The following is an 18,242-nucleotide window of genomic DNA, read 5'->3' on the forward strand; positions in this document are numbered from 1 at the left end:
AATTGCACTCATCATTTTTTGACTCACTTTTCCTTTTCCTTCACATTCTGTCAATTAAACCTCCAATAAAAAATCCAATCTATTCATGTCTATCCATTACTACTGCCCTAATATCCCAGTCCAAACCAACTCACCTCTTACTTAAAATGAAGCAATAGCCTCCTAACGAAAACCACTTGTAATCTTTAAAACAAAAAAACTGATTGAGATAGTCCCCTACCTCCATAAAACTAATTTTTAAAACTGCCATTATTTCTTTTTAAAGCCCTTTAATAATGCATTTTAAAAAATAAAAATAAACTAAAAGTTCTTGCAAGTTCTGTTCCCTGCCTACTGTTCTAGCCCCACCTTAAAAAATGTGCCTCCTTCATTTCTGTTTCCCGGACACTATATTTCTTTTTTGAAATAGTCTCAGTTATCTCTTCTCACAGGAATGTGTACATATCACTTTTTGGTTATGGGTTTTAACCTATAACTCCCTCAGTTTCCCTGGCTGCTTCTGACTAAATTAGTAATCCTTTACCCGTCATTCGCTTAAGGAATTCTGTCTTAATTCCAGTCTAAATTAAATTATCCCTCCATTTTTCTCTAGATGTTGCTGTTATTTCCTCCTAACCCATAACTCTTTTAAAATGAAAATATTTATTTTGTATATTTTTGCTAGTTGGCTTAACGCCTGTATCCACCATGACACTGTAATCTCCATGAAGACATACGGTGTCTTTCTTTTATTCTTTACTATAGTCCCCAGGGCAAGCATACCCATGAAAACACTGGCATGCATTACATGATTCTCACCTGAATAAATGATTGGACAGTTCAGATACTTAAGTACATGTTCTATGTTCACCAACTTTGTACTTTTATTCAAGGTTGTGTATGTGTATGTATATACATACACATACACACACATATATATAACACATTTAAACATTATAACACATATATAACACACACATATATATCCTATATATATTTATAACATATATATATGTGTGTTATTGGGAAGAAGATGTAGCACAGTATCATTCCTATTATTTTAATAAAAGCAAGAAAACCTGCAGAATGTTCAGATCATCAGCTTTTAGGTTCTCCTTTGGGCAACACTCTTTTAGATGTTGACAGCATAAAATTGGTTCAGCACTCAAGTCTTCATTCTGCAGATTATTTCTGTGGATAAATCAGCAGGCCTGAATAATTCTTTCCTTTAGCAAGTGCTGTGGGACAAGTAATCCAATTACTCCAGAGGCTTTTGTGACATTAAGTGAAGCAATTCAAGAAATCACTAACAATATCCACTTTCAAGATCTAGAAGTATCTCACATTTAAACCTTGAATGTCTTGCTTCTTACTTTCCTTCTTGGTTTTTTTTTTCTTTCATTTCTTGGAATTTAAGTATAGATGTTTTTAAAATAGGGTAAAATTATTAGTGATTCTATGTGATTGTGTCCATGAAGGTGTGATAAAATGCAGAAGCTCTATAATTTCTATGAAGTAAAAGTTAGCTTTGGATGTCTATCTTCTCGGATAGCTAAGCAGAGTACATGTCAGATATTGTGCACACATTATTTCATTCAACGATTAAATATTCCCAAAATAGAATATTATTATTCTATTACTCTAATATATTATTATTCACATCTTGCAGATGACAAAACTAAGACAAGGGTTAATTGGCATGCAGAATAAATTCAGCATACTTAATTCACTCCTACATTTTTCTATTTAACTCAGGAAAAAATCCTAAATTATGTAAGTAAATAAAACAAAAGTTTTGTCTCATTAAATAGAATACTAAAAACATAAACAATAAATAAGTCATTATATATACAATAAGAAGTATTAAAGCTTATAAAAATAAATATAAATATGTGGATGGTTGAAGGAGGTGGAGGAAATGAGCTATTTCACATACTGCATTCAAAAACAGCATCTCTAAATATTTTGTATTCAAACAGAGATTTCAATGTAAAAAAGAGAGTGAACTGTGAAATTATTCAGGTTACTAACTTCCCAGGAAGAGGAATAGCAAGGGTGAAGGCACTAGGCAAGAATAAGTGTGGCAATTAAGAACAGCAAGGTGGTCTGTAATTGAACACAGTTAATAAGGCACAGAATGGTAGCAGCTGAGGATGGAGAAATAGTTCCTTAAAATTTGGGTCCAAAGAGGCCATAGAAATGACATTAAATATTCTTCTAAGCTTTAGAAACGTCACTGGAGGGAGGACTTTGAGGCACAAAGAGGCATATTTTAAAAAATAATTACTATTTTGAGGTATAATTGACATAAAATTGACCACTAAAGTGTACTATTCAGGGATTTTTAGCATATGCAAAATTGTGCAACCATGACTAGTATCTAATTTTGTAATAGTCTCATCATCTATAAGATAAATCCAGTATCTATTCCTCACCATCTCCCTTCTTCCATGCCCTGGTAACAATTTAATAAATTGCATCAAACAATTTTCTGGTGCAATTGACATGTTTGTGTGATTAATTATTTAATGCCTATCTCCCCCATTGGGCTATAAGAGTACTTAGGTAAAAGAACAATGCATGGCTTTAATTGTCATTCGACAAATATTAGTGGTATAACTGAATGGATTATATAAAAAAATACTTCTTAAAATTTTACAATTAGATTTTACTTGAAATAAACCCCTGTTTGTCTCCTTTACCTCCCAGTAACTTATGGAGTATTTGTATAATCTATTTTGTAGATTCTTTTAAAACCACATTGCTAGGGATTGTTATATATTCCTTGTGCATTATATTCATATCTCAACTAAACTGCAATTTTAATTCCCAATTAAGTTTTCTCTTTCATCTGATAATTTTGTTTTAGCTGTAACATTCATTAGGAGTATTCTAAAAATATCTTTTTACATTTTTTTCATAAAATATCCATGTTGCTTTCATCATGGCATGAATCAAGCCCACTAATGAATGTAACATCACTCATTAAATATATCACTTTTAGATATATTCATTATTTTTTGTTTTCTACAATGAGAATTGAATTTGGATTTCTCCTAAGGGTTATTTATCAAAGCAAAAACTAATATCATTGTAATGTTTTTTTATTTTCTCGTGCATTTATTTTATTTATTTTTTCTTTTTCGAGACAGAATCTCTCTCTGTTATCCAGGCGGAATGCAGTGGCATGATTACAGCTCACTGCCTGGGCCTCCCAGGCTCAAGTGATCCTCCTACCTAAGTTTCCAAAGTTGCTGAAACTACAGGCACATGCCATCATTCCTGGCTAATTTTTAAAATTTGTTGTAAAGATAGAATCTCACTATGTTGCCCAAGCTGGTCTCAAACTACTGGGCTCAAGCAATCCTCCTGCCTTGGACTTTCAAAGTGCTAAGATTATAGGCATGAGTCACTTCATTTGGACTGTTTACTTTTAAATTACTTTAAGAGGCTGCGGTGAGCCATGATCGCACCACTGCACACCAGCCTGGGTGACAGAGTGAGACCCTGTCCTAAAAAAAAATCAATCTTTTCATAGTTATTCAAATTAAAACAACAAAATAGAGATGTGAAGACTTGGCTCAGGAAGATTCAGTCATCTCAACAGTCACTGTAAAGAACTGCCATCAGACTCCTTTTGACTCTAAATGGCAAAGGATACCAACACTGTTCTTCCTAGGAAGCTAATCTATAGTTAAAATAGGCACATTGCATAGCTCTATGTATCTACAGTGTTGTAATTGTCTCACAGAGTGGAGATACTAAATGTACTCAGTGCATAAAACACATTTTATTTAAAATAGAGAAGAAATTCCTGAGGGAACAATAAAATCAAGGATGTTACAGTAATTTCATGAGCCATCCAGATATAATTACCAACAAATAAAAATAAAATGTTTCATAATGCTCTCAGTTTTATTTAAATATTGGCTTATAAGGCATTGTTCTGTTATTTTCTTTGGTTAAAACAAAGTTTTTAAAATCAATATCTCATACTTGTTAGTATGTATTAGTAGGAAACCTTTATAATAAAGTAATTTTATGTGCAAAAGCTGAAAAAAAAAAGAAAAAGAAAATACTGGAATGAGATGAAGAAAATGGAAATGGGGTATGCCCACTCTCTAACTCAATGATATGCTACTGTACACTATTTTACAGCAGACGTAGTTAATATGATCCTCAGTAAAGTGACACATTATTTTATATCCTGGAACTTGAAATCTGCTTGCAAATAATTAAAGCCATGAATATCACATGAATAAATGCCATGCAGATGTGGAAATCTCGAAAGTCTACAAAAGCAGTGGCAGATGTTTGGATTAATATGAAGGGTTGGCATATATGGTAGACTGGAGACACCACAGACCACCACAAAATAGAAGTTACTTTTTTCATGCAAAAATTCAAACCCAACATAGCAGATGGAATTTTTTTAAGAAGAAATGGGAAACTCAATTTTTTTTAATGTGGTACATTCCGTCTTAAATTATACCAATTTATCAAAACTATACTTTCTAACTCTCCATGATCCAAACACCGTAGGTCCTGGCTAATTTTGTACCGTGGATGAGGACTACTCTATTGTCTTATGGAGAATGTTTGTTTATTGGTTTGTTGTTGTTGTTGTTTGTTTTTGAGACTGAGTCTCACTCTGTTGCCAAGGCTGGAGTGCAGTGTCACAATCTCGGCGCACTGTAACCTCCATCTCCCAGGTTCAAGCGATTCTCCTTACTCAGCCTCCCAAGTAGCTGGGACTACAGGCACCTGCCACCACGTCCAGATAATTTTTGTATTTTTAGTAGAGATGGGGCTTCGCCATGTTGGCCAGGCTGGTCTCAAACTCCTGACCTCAAGAGATCTGCCTGCCTCGGCCTCCGAAACTGCTGGGATTACAGGTGTGTGCGACCATGCCCAGCTGTTTATTGGTTTTTAATTTTTTTATTCAGTGGTAAAGTAAATGAATCACAGTCTATGAGGATAGAAAGTGTTGTCAAAGGTAAAATAGTACCTCTCTGGGAGAAAGCCCAAAGACCTTTGAATAAAAAACAAAGGGATAATTAAAAGGAGAAAGCACTTTATATTTCATACTTAATTCCTTCTCTTATAATAGAGACAATTCTATCTTTATCTACAGCATTGCTTCCTAAAGCCCCAAGGAAGACATCTCTGAGCTTGTGTGGATATTGAACCTTATCATTGGCATGCAAAGGCATCAGCCTTTGGCAAAAAGGGAGGGGTGAGAATTAAATCTTCAAAATAGCTTCAATTATAGCAGAAGGATTAGTATGTAGCATTTCTCTCTGAGTTCTCACATGCATTTAAGATCCATTGCTTTTTTTATTTTTTTCATGAAGTTTTAAAGTCTCTCTCTCTTTCCCCTGAAGAGAACAGCATTATGCTTAATTAAAACTCCTGAGAGAGCTTTAGAGGTCTGTAGTTCAGATTGCATTGTTTGAGTCTTTTCATTTAAGAATTTAAGCTCATCTTGCCAAGTTTCTGACTTTGTTTCAAGATCAGTGATTTGAGGGGCAAAGGAATCAATTTAGTTCCAAGTGATTGGATACTTTTTTACATGATTTATAATGATAGCTCCTTAACCTGCTACATGGAGATTCAGATTTTGCTATGTCAATAACAAGAGTAAAACAGGCTCACTGAAAATTTACAGAACTATTAAAAAACAAATATCTAGCAATTAAAAAACACCTCATAAAATTACATTACTTTGTCTGTAGGCACTGAGCACCTTGAAAGTTACCAAAAAGAATAATAATGTGTGGAAGAAATATTTTATTAGGAATGCAAATAGCAGTAGCCTATACAGACAGATGCGCATACAAAATTCAGGGCTCATGTTTTCACACCTAATCTTCTCATCTGTAAAATTTAGAATTAGGGTATTACCTACCTCAGAGACTATTAAGAAGACTAAATTAAAAAAAAAAAAAAAAAAAGAAGAAGAAGATATGTAAGGAATTTGAACCTAGCTGGATGCATCAGTTATGCAGGAAAAACAAAAAGTAAATATAATGCCCATGGAGCTAGATCTCCCAAAGCTTTTTGCCATTGAGATGTTAAATACAAGCATAGCTGGAAAGTCAAGACATAACCCTAACATAATTTGAGTTATTTATTGCTTTTCTTAAACTCTGGAAGTACCCAGAGTTGTGTGTGTATGTGCGTGTGTATGTACACGCATTTTATTTTTTTATCTTATCTGCCAGACTTGTAAGTCAGAGAAAAAGTCAGCAGTGCCTTAGCTGTACAAGAAATTGTTGAGTGTCAATATCCTCATTAAGAACCGTTCCACATAGCATAGCTACTCTTTGGAGCTTTAAATCCAAGAACGTTCTTAGTGTAGCACTTCCTAAGCTCTCATATGTCTTGCTTAGGCATGTCTCTACCTCTCAGCTATCCTTTATCCTCTCAATCATATATATTTACCACAGCTCAACATTCTTTTCTCACATCCATGACATAATATTTCCTGTAAGTTTTTTTCCTCTCTTTCTAAATCCTGTCCAAGGACCATAATCACAGGTGCATGATTCACTATATTATTTATCAGGCCTTTGTTGATAGAAAAGTGATACAGCTTTGAAAGAAGTGCCTGTGATTGACCTTCTCTTTCTTCCCAGAATAACCTGTTTTCTTTCAAAACCAGATGTCTTGAAATGAAGGATAAAGAAAATAACGAATTGTTTACAAGATCATTTTCTCATATTCCTTCTATTTAGTTAATTTGTATTATGCCATATAATTATTTTTCCCTCTGGAACATATGGTCCCAAATTGAGTATTTTCTGAAGGGGAAAAAAGTAATTCTGAATTCAGTATGATCATTATAACATCTCCCTTTCTGGTAATATTTCAAGTAATGTATCAACTTGTACCACATCCCATTTTAGGCTTTAATAACATAACTACAAGATTCAGGAAACTGTGATGAAAACACTCCCACATACATCTAAGTACTATAGACTAGGTCCAAATTCCACCACCACCACCACAATTTTAATGCTGATAAAGTCATAATTTTCTGGCTTTTGTTCACTGTTCTATTCCAAACCCAGGTCTATGGGAAAAGGAATACTTTAAAAAATATATAATTTTATTACTTGTATTTTTAGAAAAAAGAAAAGGGAAACTTTTCTAAACACAATTCCTCTCTTCAGGTCTCCTATCATATGTGTTGCTAATGTTCTCAAACCTTCATTTCCAATATTTTATAAGAAAGAAACAGTTTTTCTCCAAATGCTATCCATTATAAAGATTTAAATGGACTGAAAACTTTAGTTTTGACATACTGGCCACACTCAACTCTCTAGGTCACTGATGGACTGCAAGCATATGCCCTGCAGTGTACAGAGCCTAGGAAAGATATTTTTCTTCATATCTCACCAATATGTTCCAAAGAATCAATATGGTGTTGAACTCTCATCCCTCTTTAACTTGAGAGTGGAAGGAAATACAGGGGATGTCTTTGACTCATATGTTAATAATTTCTTTCTTTTACGTATACTTTTTAATTACTCTGATAACATAGTCATTATCACAACTCAGAAAATAAATATTGGGAGATAGCAAGCCACAAGAAGCAACTCACTTTTGGAAAAATTAAAATTAAAACATATGACCAAAGAATGCAATGGATTAAGATATGTTTGTCATTTTATTCATTACTTGTTAATTTTGTGAGGACATTAGCCCAAAAATTAATGATAAAATTATGAGTACAAAGAGATAAATTCATCCTTATATGCCTTTATTTGATCAACTATGTAATTTACCTATCTTTTTAAAATTATTTGAGGATCTATGAATTGTAAGCATTGTATAAATAGTGAAGAAAAAGGTAACTAGAATATATAAAAGGTACAATGATTACCTTCAAAGATTTTCTGTGAAGATACGTATACAAATGAGAAAATACATATACAAGAGAAGAGACATATACAAATGAGAAAGGTAATGTGAGTCAAGGAATAAATGATAAGTGTGCCTATAGTCTGTGGAATTAGCCGTATTTAAGAGTCTAAGTTTTGGCTTCCTAGCGAGGTAGTTGGCCTGCTGAAATACTCAGAAATGTTTATTGAATTAGAACAGACATTGTCAAACGTCTCCTACAAAAGGCCAGATTATAAATATTTTATGCTTTGTGGTCCATATGGTCTCTGTTACAAATATTGATCTCTGCTATTGTAATGCTAAAGCAGCCATAGAAAATAGATAAATAAATTAGCATCACTGTATTCTAATAAAACTTAATCATCGACACTGAAATTTGAATTATATGTCATCTTCATATATCATAAACTGTTTTTCTATTTTTTTGCAATCATTTAAAAATGTAAAAGCAATGGTGGACTGGATTTAGCCTATGGACCACCTAGCTTGTGTATCCCTGAATTCTAACATTAGTATTGAGAAAAGAATGGTTTTTGCAATTATCTCATTTTAAATTGTCCTCATGTTTGGAGGAGAATAGCTGATGGAGGACCATGTTTTTTTGATAGAAAGACAGATTTTAAATGTGTGTACCAGCTGTGCAGGCAAAGATATATTTTTGTACAACTTGAACTTTGTTCAAAAGGATTTTCTTTATTTCTTCTTGTTTATGTATTGTTTACTGTTTTTATTCTCATTCAATTACTAATGTTTTAAATAATCTGAATTCATTTAATTCTCTCCTTTTGTCCACCTCTGCTCCCAAAGTTACTTTGCATCTGTAAATAATTTAGCCACAATTCAGACATTAGAAAAGTAACCCAACATTAGCTAAGCAAATCTATCTAAATTAAATTTTATAGAAGACAAAAATATGGCATTTAACAAGGTTTTTTAGGGAAATGTCAGTCTAAAGTACTAAATAATAAAAGTCTTCATCTTTGATAACTTTGCACATGTATTTTTTATTAAAATTTCATTATTTTTAGCTCCTATATTTATCGATAGACTTTCTGTGCTATTACTAGTTTTACTCAGAAGGTGGACTCAATATGTTGTTTGGCTCTTACTAAAGCACACTTCTTCTTCACTCCTTTTTAATGGCTCCTCCCTACTTTATAGTTGATTTATTTTGCTCACGTGGTAGATTAAGTATTTCATAAAGAAGGAAGTCATTTCTAGTTAATTGAAATCATTCCAAGGACATCTGTTTTCAAAGAAATTTTACCAGACAGGCCCTTTTCCACACAGGAACAATGGAGGAAAAATAACAACTGTTGCCTCTAAAGAACAAGAAAATCGCAAGGTTGACTAAGACAATAAGGAGAAATAAATAGGTGAAGAAAATCCATACATGCAAATCAGAGATTACATATCTCATAGATTACGTAATTTCATCAGTATAATCTTAAAAGTAAGTTACTTTAATTAATAGTATTCTTATTTTGCAATACCACATATCATAGAAGAGTTAAGGCTACAAAAATCTTTCCTGACATTACCAATATTTCTGGAAATAAAATATCAATGTGTCTAGATTTATGAATATAGTGATGCAATATTTCTAATGTCTTGCTTAGAATAAATAACTTACTATTAAGCAAATCTTATGGGGTAAATAAAATAAATGTGTCAAAAACCAATCAACAGAGTGACTTTAGCAAACAGAGAAACAGAGATGATATCAACCTAGTCAATCACTTATGTTTTGTGTATTAAGTAGAAAAGTAAACTCATATAAAGAAATATTTGTCTATATATATCTATAAAGTTATAAATATGTATTTGTTTTAAGCAAAGAAAGTATGTGTGAGAGGTTTCCTTTTACTTTTTAGTAATCTAGATTTTATATTACATAAAGGGAATGTCCAGTTCATATGGGATACTATAAACAAAATAACTTTGACAGGGTAGCTTATAAACAACAGAAATTTATTTCTTTGAATTCTAACACTAAGAATTTCCATGATCAAGGCACTAGTAGATTTCACGTTTGGTGAGGGTCTATTGTTTGATTCATAAAAGTCACCCTGTCTCTGTGTCCTCACACGGTAGAAGGGAAGAACTTTAGTCTCTTTAGCCCTTTATTAAGGCATTAATCCCATTCATGAGGACTCTACCCTCATGACCAAATAACTTCCCAAAGACCCCACCTCTTAATACCATTCATTTGAGAAATAGATTTCAGAATATGAATTTTGGAAGGAAGCAAATGTTCAGACTATAGCAGAGAATTTTATATTATATAAGATAATTTAATTTTGAATTTTATATCCCAAAAAAGAAGTCACAAAGTTCCAAGAATCTTGTCAAAAGTCTTTTCCTTTGATACATAATTTTCAAGCTTTCAGATCAAAATCACCTAGGAATCTTGTAAAGCTGTATGCTATACCATATCTGCAAATTTGATTGACAAAACATCTAGAGCTAAAAATATGCATTTTAAACAAATATCCCAGGTGATTCCTAGCACATTAAATTTGGGGAACCATGACCCTAATACCTAATTTTTTTTTATTCTTCCCTGCTGTCTTGTCTTTGTTATAACTATTGTTTCTTATAAGTCCTCTCATAATAACAAGACATTGCTTTGCTTTCAGTGTCACTAACATTTCTGTAATCACCATGATTATCAGGCTTTGCCTGATAATGTATACGTATATGTATATGTAGACCTTTGAAAAATACAGTACCTGTGCTAACCTTCAAAATCAGAATCAAAATTAAGACTCAGAATCAGAATCACTCCTGCCTGATTCCAGCTTCAAATTTCAAGCTGTAGCTTCTCCAGATATGCCCATATTCTGGACATTGGTGCTACTGCCACTGCGTGTGCACTCACACGCTGGTGATAAGAGTGATCCTCTGGACTGCAATTTAACCTTTTTGGGAAAAAGAATGAAAGGACATTTGTACCCTTCAGTAGCAAGGCACCAAAGGTCCCCAGTGTCTTTTAATGCCACAGCAGATACTTATAGCCTTGGTGACCAAGGACCTTCCACAATCTTCACCAATACTGACCTCAGCAGACAGAGCAGCTTAAAATCTACACTATTGGACCACCATTGCCTCATCAGGGTCAAGGCATTACTGTGCCTCTCTCTCCCAGAAGTAGAGCAACCACACCAAAACAGCTAGCACCCTTGCACTCACCCATATGTAAAGATTTCTTTCCACCAAAGCTAGTATTTAAAGTATGCAAAAGGTATGTGCTTTATCTAATATGGAGACCTTTATACAAAGTTACAAGGATATGAAAAATAAGGAAAATTCATATCAATAAATGAATACAGTAATTTTCTAATAACTGGCATGCTAAAAATTGAGATCTGTGAATTGCCTGACAAATAGTTCAGATTAATTATTTTAGAGAAGCTCAATGAGCTATAAGAAAATACAAATAGAAAATTTGACAAATCAGAAAAATAATACATGAGCAAAACAAGCTCAAGAAAGAGGTAGAAGTCATTAAAAACAAAACAAATTCTGGAGTTGAAAAATGCAGCGAATGAAACAAACAAAAAAATACATTAGACAGCTTCAACAGTAGAAAGAATCTGTAAATTCAAAGGCAGTCATTTCAAATTACGCAGCCAGAGAAGGAAAACGAAAAAAAGGATGAAAAAGATTTTAGAAATTGTATGGAATTCATGGTATATCATCAAGAGACCTAATGTATGCATTATGAAAATCAAAGAAGGAGCTATGAATAATAAAGGGGCATATGCTTATATGAAGAACTAATGTCCTAAAATTTTTGTTTTTTCTTTTCTTTTTTTTTTTTTTTTTGAGATGGAGTTTCAGTCTCGTTACCCAGGCTGGAGAGCAATGGTGCGATCTCAGCTCACTCTACAACCTCCGCCTCCCGGGTTCAACCAATTCTTCTGCCTCAGCCTCCCGAGTAGCTGGGATTACCAGCATGTGCCAACACATCCGGATAATTTTGTATTTTTAGTAGAGATGGGTTTCTCCATGTTGGTCAGGCTGGTCTCGAACTCCCGACTTCAGGTGATCCGACTGCCTCGGCCTCCCAAAGTGTGGGATTACAGGTGTGAGCCACTGTGCCTGACCAAAGTTTTCAAATCTTGAGATGGAAATATATAACTAGATTCTTAAGGCTCACAAGTTATCAAATAGTTTCAACCCAAAGAAGACTGCACCAAGACATAATAAACAAATTGTCAAAAATCAAGAATGAGGAGAGAATTCTGAAAACAACGATGAAAAGTGACACATCACATATAAAGGAACCTTTCCAAAAATTAATAAGCAGATTTCTTATCAAAAGTTTTGCAGGTCAAGAGGGAGATACCATATGCAAAGCACTAAAGGAAAATAAAACTGCTAACCAATGGAACTATAAGTAAAATTTTATTACTCTCTCCTTTGTTTCTTCCTTCTTTTCTTTATTTTTATTTCTGATTGCTTCCAATTATGGTTACTCTCAATAAAATGGTTATAAGCATTTGTGTACAATATTGATGTGAATATGTTTTCATTTCTCTGAGATAAATGCCAGAGTGCACTAAGCTGTATGGAAGCTGTATGATAATTGCATAGTTACTTTCAAGAGAAATGGCCAAACTGTTTTCCAGGTGTCTGTATCACTTTATATTCCCATGGATGAGTAAAAATATCTGACTGGCATTCCAACAAACATTTGGTGTTGTCATTTTAAATTTTGTTTATGTCATTACTTACACATACACATACATATTCACTCATGTTCAGATGTTTAAAACATGTTTATTTTAGCCATTATGATAGATATATAGCAATATCTGGTTGTGGTTTCAGTTTCGCTAAAGACTAATATTGTTGAACAATTTTTCATGTGTTTCTCTGCCATCTGTATATCCTGTGCAGTGAAATATCTGTTTATTGATTTGCCTTTTTTTATATTTTAAGTTTAGGGGTACAAATGAAGGTTTGTTACATAGGTAAATTTGTGTCATGGAGGTTTGTTGTCCAGAATATCTCAAGACACAGGTATTAAGTCTAGTCCCCATTGATTATTTTTCTTGATCTTCTCCCTCCCCCTACCCTCCACCCTCTGAAAAGTCTCAGTGAATGTTGTTCCCCTCTGTGTGTCTTCCTTTCTTCCCTCCTTCTTTCTTTCTTCCTTTCTTTTTTACTTTCTTTCTTTTTAATTTTTTTCTTCTTTGTTTTCTTGCTTTCATTTTCTTCTTTCTCATTCATTCATTCCTTCTTTCTCTTGTTTTCTTTCTTGCTTGCTTTCTTTTTCTTTCTCTCTTTCTGTCTGTCTCTTTGTCTCATTCTGTCACCAAAGCTGGAGAGCAGGGTTGCAATCATAGTTTCTTGCAGCCCCAAACTCCTTGGCTCAAGCAATTCTTCCACCTCAAATTCCCGAGTAGCTGAGACTACAAGTACCTACCACCACACCCAGCTAACTCTATCTGTCTATCTATCTATCTATCTATCTATCTGGACAGGAGTCTCACTCAGTTGCCTAGGCTACAATTTTATTTTATAAATGAAGGAGAGAGAAAATCTTTCACAGACAAACACAAACCCATGGATATTTGTCACCATTAGACTTTCCTTATGGGCTAAAGCTTAAGGAAGTTTTTAAAACTAAAATAAAAACATGTTATGCAGCAACATGAAAGCATAAATCCCACTGGTAAAGGTAAATGTATAGAAAAATACATATTGATGTTAAAATTCTAATGGTGGAGCATAAATTATTTTAAATCTATTATGAAATTAAAAAGTAATAATTTGTTAATGAATACACAATATAATAAGGAACGAATTCTGACTGTAAGAACACATCGGGTGTGAAGGGGAGTAAAACTATAGAGTTTCTATAAGAGATTAAAGTTAAGTTGTTTTAAAATTAAAATAGAAGGCTATAGCTACAAGATGCTTTCACAAGCATAAAGCTCACCAGAAAGAAAAAGCATTAATATACACACAAAAGATAAATAGAAATGAATCAAGGCAAAATAATTTCAAAATTATCAAATGCAAAAAGAGAGAGGAAGAAACAAACAACTGCAAAACAGACAAAAATGCACAAAATGGTAATAGTAACTCCTCACTTACCAATAATTACTTTACATATAGATAGAAAAAATTACCAATAAAAAGATACAGAGTGCATAAAACATTAATATCCAACTATGGTTATATACACGAGACTTGTTTATATTTAAAGAAATGTATAAGCTAAAAGCAAAAGGATGGAAAATATTATTTCATGCAAATTGTAAGCAAAAGAAAGTAGGAGTGGCTGTATTTGTAGAAACCTGAAACCTAAAAATATCTTTAGAGGATAAGAAGGTTATTATATAATGATTAAGGGGCCAATTCAACCCTGGAGGTTATAAAATTATGAATATATGGGTACCAAACATCACAGTACCCACATATATAAAGCAAATATTGACAGATATAAAGGGAGAAATTGACAGGATTAGGGTAATAAGAGTGGATTTCAATACCACATTTTCAATAATAGATAGAACATCCAGAAAGAAAGTCACTAAAACAATAATTGACTTGAATAACACTATAGGGCTGAAGGATCTAAAAGACACATTTCCATTCAACGGCAGGATATACATTCTTCTTAAGCACATATGGAACATTTTCCAGGAGAGATAACCTGTTAGGTCAAAAAACAAGACTCCGCAAATTTAAAAAGATTAAAATCATTGCAAATATTTTTACTGACCACAGTGGAAAAAAAGAACTTAATAACAGCAAAAAAAGAGAGAAGAGAAAATTACAAATACATGAAAACTAAACACACTCTTGAACAATGTGTCAAACAGAAAATCATAACAGGATTTTAAAAAGTTTCTCAAGACAAATGAAAACCAAAACACAACATACCAAAATCTGTGGGATGCAGAAAAAGCAGTTCTAAGTGAGAGGTTTACAGCAACAAATGTCCATATCAAAAATATATATGTATTTCAAATAAGCTACCTACAATTACACCTCAAATAATTAGCAAAAAGAGAACAGAATAAGCACAAAATTAATAGCAGAAAGAAAATAACAAAGATCAGTGAAGAAATAAATAAAATACTAAAAAGGTGAAAAATTAACAAAACATAGAGTTGCTTATTTGAAAAGATAGGCAAAATCAATAATCTTTTAGGTAAACTAAAAAAAAGAAAGAGAAGGCTTAAATAAATAAAATCCAAAATAAAAATGGAGACATTACAACTGACATGACCAAAATACAAAGGATCATAAGAAAATGTTATGAGCAATTATATGCCAACAAATTGGATAACCTAGAATAAACGGATAAATTTCTTAACATACAACCTATCAAGACTGAATCATGAAAAAATAGAAAATCTGAATAGATCAATAAAAATAAAGAAGATTAAATCAGTAATCAAAAATTTCTCAACAGTGAGTAGCCCAGGGTCAGATGCTTTTATGGGTGAATTCTACTAAGCATTCAAAGAAGTAATATTAATACCTCTTAAACTCTTTCAAAAAATAGAAGAGGAAACACATTTGTTCAGAAAACATCCTACTGGAACCAAGCATCACTCTCCATAAGAAGACAAGTGCAGACCGAATGAAGAGGCAGAACTTTCCAGGTTGCTAGGTAGTCAAAGCCTTATTCAAGAAGAATTTATATACAAGGTAGCCCTGGGCAACAGGAAAATGAGGAAGATCTCTACAATGTGATTTATGTAAACTTTATAACATGAAAAAGAAAGGACAGTAGGAAAAAAAGAAGAAAAATGTCACTGATGGTCTGTTAAAGCATCTGATTACTTTCTTAATTTATTTACTCTCTACCTAAAGGGATTCTTTGGGTTCTTTACAATCTGGCCAACATTTCTAAAGGTCAGGAGAGTAGTACTTTGGGCTGCAGTGGTTATCCTGATACTGGCATGTTTCTACTGATTACTGCATTTTACAACACATTTTCCAATCACTTACCTAGAACATATTCACAACAACTTCCAAAAACATTTTGTGAGGCCAACATCACCCTGATACCAAAACCAAAGACACTACAAAAAACTACAGGGAAATAATTTTGATGGACAAAATGTAAGAATCTTCAATAAAATGCCAACAAAGCACATTAAAAGGATTATTCACCATGATCAAATGATATGTACCACTAGAGTGAAAGGGTGGTTCAATGTACAAAACTCAGTTAATGTTATGTAAGACATTAACACAATGAAAACAAATGATCACGTAAATTGGCACAGAAAAAACCATTCATTCATGATTAAAACTCTCAAATAAATAGATTCAGAAGGAACTTGCCTTAACATTCAAAAACCTATATGTAAAAATACCACAGCAAACATCGTAATAAATGAGGGAAAAACTGAACACTTTCCCTCTAAGATATGGTATAAGGCACAGCTGCTCACTCTAACCACTTCTTTTCAACATAGTACTGAGAGTTGAAGCTAGAGAAATCAGACTAGAAAAATAAATATTAGGCATCCAAGTTTATAGAAAAAAAGTAATATTATTTGTTCATAGATGATATGCTCATCTATATAGAAAACTCTAAAGATTCAACAACAAAACAACAACCTGTTAGAAATATAGCCTTACCTCATAGATACTTCTGGTTCAACTTTAGATCACCACAATAAAGAAAATATCCCAAAAAAGCAAATCACACAAGTTATTTTATTTCCTAGTGTATATAAAAGTTGTGTTTATATTATACTGTCTATTATGGGTGCACAATTTAGCTTTATGTTTAAATAACAATGTGCCTGCCTTTATTTAGAATTTTTATTGCTAAAAAATGTTAATGATCATCTATTTCTTTAGTTTACTGGCAGTAAAACTTCTTTCAAAATTTAAGCCAATCTTCTAAAACCCTGCTACTGTTTTATCAACTAACTTTAAGGAATATTCTAAACTATTTGTTGTCATTTGAACAATGTTCACAGCATCATCACCAGAAGTAGATTCAATCTCAAAAAAAAAATTTTTCTTTGCTCATCCATAAGAAGCAATGTCTCATCCATTCAAATTTTATAATGACATCACAATAATTCAGTCACATCTTCAGGCTTCACATCTAATTCTACTTCTCTTGCTATTTCCACTGCATTTGGAGCATTTGCAATTACTTGTCTGCTGCACTTTTGGACTCATCAATGTCACTCATGGAGGTTGGAATCAACCTCTTTCAAACTCCTATAAATGTTGATATTTTGACCTCTTCCAACCAATCCATGAATGGTATTAATGGCATTTAAAATACTAAATCCTTTCAAGAAGGTTTTCAGTTTACATTGCCAAGATCCATCAGAGGAATCACTATCTATGGCAGTTATAGCCTTACAAAATGTACTTTCTAAACAATAATACTTGAAAGTCAAGATGACTCCTTGATTCAATGGTTGCAAAATGAATGTTTTACTATCAGGCAATAAAATTTTAATCTCCTTGTATGTCTCCATCAGAGCTCTTGGGAGACCAGGTGCATGGTCTATCAATAGCAATAAGTTCAAATGAATTTTTTTTCTGAACAGTAGGTCTTAACAATAGGCTATAAATGTTCAGTAAACTGGCGGGCATGGTGGCCCATGCCTGTAATCCCCAGCACTTTGGGGGGCTGAGGTGGGCAGATCATGAGGTCAGGAGATCGAGACCATCCTGGCTAACACGGTGAAACCCTGTCTCTACTAAAAATACAAAAAAATTAGCAGGTGTGGTGGCATGCACCTGTGGTCCCAGCTACTTGGGAGGCTGAGGAAGGAGAATGGTGTGAACCCGGGAGACGGAGCTCACAGTGAGCCGAGATCGCACCACTGCACTCCAGCCTGGGCAACACAGTGAGACTCCATCTCAAAAAAAGAAAAAAATGTTCAGTAAACCATGTTGTAAACAGATGTGCTTTTATCAAGGCTTTGTTGTTCTATTCATAGGCCAAAGACAGGATTGACTTAGCATAATTATTAAAGAACCTTGAATTTTCAGAGTGGTAAATGAGCACTGGCTCTAACTTAAAGTCACCAGCTACACTACCCCCTAACAAGGGAGTTAGCCTGTCCTTTGAAGCTCTGAAGCCAGCCACTGACTTCTTTTAGCTATGAAAGTCTTATGTGGCATATTTTTCCAATAGAAAATCTATTATTTATTGTAGTCACCATCACTAATTATCTTAGCTACATCTTCTAGATAACCTGCTGCTGCTTTTTCAACAGCATTTTCTATTTCAACTTACACTTTTGTGTTATGGTAATGGCTTCGTTCCTTAAATCTCATGCCTCACCACTGATGGCTTCAAGTTTTTCTTAAGCTTTCTCACCTCTCTCAGCCTTCATAAAATTGGA

The sequence above is a fragment of the Pongo pygmaeus genome, chromosome 5 (assembly GCF_028885625.2).
Source record: "Pongo pygmaeus isolate AG05252 chromosome 5, NHGRI_mPonPyg2-v2.0_pri, whole genome shotgun sequence".
NCBI lineage: Eukaryota > Metazoa > Chordata > Mammalia > Primates > Hominidae > Pongo > Pongo pygmaeus.